At 39.4% G+C, this 4,763-nt stretch overlaps 1 pseudogene; it reads right to left on the bottom strand.

Moving 5' to 3' along the window:
* Positions 1-2,991: 2,991 nt before the first annotated feature.
* LOC107740982 (extracellular calcium-sensing receptor-like) overlaps positions 2,992-4,763 on the bottom strand; it is an 8,721-nt pseudogene continuing 6,949 nt past the window's right edge.

Raw genomic sequence — 4,763 nt, 5'->3', positions numbered from 1 at the left:
CAGAACAAGGTAAAATATATGGTGCTATTGTTAAATACATTAAAGAAATAGGATTAATCAGGAGAATTTAGGAATGTGTGTTTTTTTTATTTTTTATTATATAAAATATAGATAAATATAAATCTGTATATATTAGTTGCTTATTAGTGCTCCTCCAGTTGGTCCAGTTGGTGGCGGTAAATGCACCAGAAGTTGGTTTGCCATCCGCCATAAAACGTTATTAGAAGAAGAAGAAGAAGAAGGTAAGCATTTTGTGGCGGTGATGCACCTACAAGTTGGTTTGCCAACCGCCAATAAACACCAAGGAAGAAGAAGAAGGTACGCATTTCAAGCTTGTTTATACCTATTTAAAGCACTTTTGAATGTTTGTGATTCATTGTCGTATCTTATTATTTGAAGATTAACCAGCTAGGCAACGCTAATGTATTAGCTAGAAAAGAGGAATTAACACCCCATTACATCAAAGTTATCAACGGCAAGTGTTAAATATGCAGTGTCAGTGGGAAAATAATAAATATTTTTTTGTGCTTTTCTCAGTCGGACACAGACAAACAAGTCCGGTGATTTTTGTCTTTTAAACCAGAAAGACAGCTGACATATCTAACCGACACTCGTGCCACAGAAACTAAAGCAACAGGTAAGTTAGACAAACCTACCCATTCACTATGTTACAATAACTTTTAACTTTTTGTTAATCGTTATTTATGATCCGCTTCGTCAGTTTCATCTAGCATATCCATGTGATGCTAATTAAGTTTACTAATGCAGTTGAAGCCCCGGTAAACAAATTGGCTCGAGGAGCATTTATGATGGCTGTTATTTACCATTTCAGACTGATATTTGCAAATTCCACTCATGTTTAGTACATGTTAACTCAAGGATTCATAGAAAAAATATAAATGTTCGACTCTGTGGTCGATTCTGTGTTAAGGTAAGGCATGTTATTCGCAATTATGTGTTGTGGCTGGGTTGTTATAGGTCTGCGTGACTCTCGATGTCTTAGGCCTAATTGAACGGAGGAATTATGGTATTCTTCTGTAGCCTGAAGACGAGTAACTTTAACCGTTGTTCATGTGAACTCAAAAGCCCTATTCGCTCGGGATTAGTATTACCTGGTGACCTCCAGTCATTTGTAATAATTGCGGAGGTTGTGATGGTAGTCATTTGTAATAATTGCGGAGGTAGGTATGTCACTTCCTGACATCCTACGGTTGTTGAGTGGCATTCAAATGAGTTGGTGGTCATTCCTGTCAGTGGAGAGTCATTTTTGCCCTCTGCCGGTCTGTAGCTGTGTTGTCCCCGATGTCTACAGCTTGACCTTGTTTTAATGAACACTTGTCTTCGAAATTTTAATGATGGAAGTAACCTGACACTCACTGTATCCCTTTGCCAGAAAAGCCTGAATTGAATCCTTCTTTTCCTCATTCAAAGTTTTTTTTTTTTTTTACTATTTTGGCATGGCCAATGGTTATTATTTGATTCCAATTACTTTTGAGGTACTACTAGCACTATTTTTGCCATCCAGCTGGTCCTATTGCAAGAGGATAGTGATGACCACAGCAGTGGTTTTATACGTTTCCTTGTTAAGATTTGGCTAAGGTGATTACCTGTTCAGTACTTCATTAAGCAGAGGTGTGCCTGAGTTGGAATTTAACAGACACTGGAATGGAATAGCTGCTATACATGTAGAGATGCAGTGGTCTCTTCATTTTTTCTAAAGCTGTTATTAATGTTTGTCGGCTGTTTGCAGCTGTTCTCTCTGTATACTTAATGTCTTTCTGATACATGCCACTTTTGCCAATATCAATGTCTTTTAAACAGTAAAGTGCCAGATATGCCACTGCTTTCAACTATGAATTTAACTCTATATAATTCTCTGGGGAGGCACTGCACTGTGGAGCTGTTACTGTCTGACAAGTTTTGGTATGATGGTTGAGTGGGGAGCTTGTTCCCTTTTTACCTTTAAATTTGTTGCATCTTGGGATATGTAATAATGATTTATATCAATGGATATGTTTCAAAATTTGTTTTAAAATTTGTTTGCACTCATAGTATTTAATCAAAATGTCATAATGACTAGTGACGTTGTCACGATCTGCAGCTGGAGTGCCCATGAGCTCCACTAGAGGGCACTCCATCCCTTACCTTTACTGCTCTACCCCAGACTCCATTTCCCAGATACCCCAGCCTAGGAACTCATTATCGGACAACACCTGTTTTCTATTAGGAGGACTATATAAGATGCACTCACATACACTCACATTGCTGTGTATTGTTAGCCTGTAGCGTATTCCTAGTTTGTGTGCTTTCTCGTGTTTCCCTGGTTCCTTGTTTTTCCCTGCCTTGTTTTGTCTTGGACTGTTTACCTGTTTTTTTTATCATTTGCTGCCTGCCCTGACCATTGCCTACTGTTTGGATTTCTCTTTTGCCTTGCCTCTGCCTTTGTTGTTTGCTGGTGTTTTGACCGTTTGACCTTTTTATGACAGCGCTCTTAATAAAGCCTTGCTTTTGGATCCTCATCTCCGTTGTCAAGCCACCTTACATTACAGATGTATCCCGGAATTCTCTAATTATTTAGGCCACTTAAATCCCACCCCTTTCTTACAATTGACTCCAAGCTCACATTCAGATCTGCTTCCATCCTATCAGTAACCAATGGATAACACCAAGTCCCTGTCCAACATTTTTTTTTTCTTTTTCGATAATCCATTTCACTCACATCTACGTCACAATATGGGGGGAAAAGGATATTTTGCTACTTTCATTACATTAAGACTTTAAAATGTATATTACATGGACAAAAATAACAAATTTTTGCTATGTTTCACCCATTTCACTCTTGAGAAAGAGCCCCACCCTCCACCATCATGCCATGCACATTCCAGAGTCAGAAATGAACAGGAGTCCCATAAGAAATGGCACCAAAATTACAACATACAAAATACAAACATATAATATTGCAAAATTTAGATTAGAATCTCATCAAACTAATTAATGCACAGCTTTATTGTTATTGTCATAATATATTTCTACAAAGGTATCTTGCACTCTGTAAAAATGTAGTCTTGTCAGAAAATTTTTAGAGCTTGTCTGGCTATCATGTTCTTTTTTTGTATTTTTCTCAGGATTAAGCAGAATGATGTAACATTTTGGGGTAAATATACACAGCTAAAGGCCATAACTGGAAGCCAAAATGGCGAAAATCTCCACAGCTAACGTGTATTTCTGTGGTGAGCTGACGTACGCTGGCACAAACAAAATCCACACAGCACAGAAGATCAACATGCTGAAAGTATTTTATTTAGCTTCATTGATATTGTCTGGAAGCTTTTGGGCAAAGAAGGCCAGCAGGAAGCAGACCACTGCTAACAGACCGATGTAGCCCAGCACTAGTACAAATCCCACAACAGATCCCACCATGCGCTGCAGGAGCTCACCTCCTGCACTCTCTGTGGGCAGAGGAGGAGCCAGCAGCAGCCACAATAAACATATGACAACCTGAACCAGCATGCAAAAGAAGATGCCTGCCCTCTGATGAATGGGCCCAAAGTCCTGCATCAGGTTAGATCCAGGCAGAGTGGCACGGAAAGCCATGCAACCACCACAGTCTTACTGAGGACACAGGTGATGCAGATCACAAAGCTCACTCCAAACAGGGTGTGACACAGCTTGCAGTCCCAAAGTGAAGGCCGGCCAACTAGTGCACACAGGAAGCAGAGAGTGAGTAACACCAATAGCAGAAAGCTCAGCTCTGAGTTGTTGGCCCGTCAGAGTCGCTCAAGTGACAGATAAGTTTGTCAGGACAATTCCCATTGTATCTTCCAGGGACAGAAACCCCACAACCTATGGGATGCACCATGTTCTTTCATTGTTTGACCAGAACCTCTATGGACATCTTATACACTCTATAGAGTCTAAGGAATGCAATGGCACGTTTAGGGTTTGCTCTTACAAGTCTCTTGCAATGTCTAGCACAGTGTTTAAAGTCCCCATGCAGTCACTAATATTATTCCTTATCCCTATGTCATTCATTGCAGTTTTGAGAATGAATATGTGAGTGAATGTATTCAAATTATAGCCTAGAAAGCGTGCAAAGAGCGCTTCCCTTATAATCGCGGAAAAGCTGTCACTTGTCTTTGTTCATTGTGATCTCACAAATTTCTGTTATAATCAGTGAAACTCTACACTGCACAATTAATCTCTTATTTACATTTTGTCTACACCTTGTTATTGTTATAATAAGAGGATTCACAAGTATGCATATCTCAGCACTGAACAAAAAACAATTTGAGCGGTGAGTGGATCTTTAACACCTCTGATTCACCATTGTGTTCATGAAAGCAACAGATATGTCTATGATTGGCTACATAACTCAACGCTGCAACATTTTGTAAATAAAAACCGGGGCGGATTTGAACTGCGTTTTTGAGACTGATTTTAGTACACTGCAGTTTTAAGAAGAAAATACTCGGCAATGGTGTTGACTTGTGAATTTGCACATGGTTTGTCTTTAAAGGGGTCATATGATGCGATTTCAATTTTTCCTTTCTCTTTGGAGTGTTACAAGCTCTTGGTGCATAAAGAAGATCTGTAAAGTTGCAAAAAGACTAAAGTCTCAAATCCAAAGAGATATTCTTTATAAAAGTTAAGTCAACCACGCCTACCTAAAACGGCTCATTCTAACACGCCCCCACATACCTACGTCACGATCTCGGAAGATTTGCATAACGCCGCCCAAACGTTCACGCAAAGAAAGAAGGCGT

This window comes from Sinocyclocheilus rhinocerous, unplaced genomic scaffold (genome assembly GCF_001515625.1).
Source record: "Sinocyclocheilus rhinocerous isolate Xijiao unplaced genomic scaffold, SAMN03320098_v1.1 scaffold3144, whole genome shotgun sequence".
Classification (NCBI taxonomy): Eukaryota; Metazoa; Chordata; class Actinopteri; order Cypriniformes; family Cyprinidae; genus Sinocyclocheilus; species Sinocyclocheilus rhinocerous.
The sequence above is the reverse complement of the archived record's forward strand: the minus strand, read 5'-3'. Positions and strand labels throughout refer to the sequence as shown.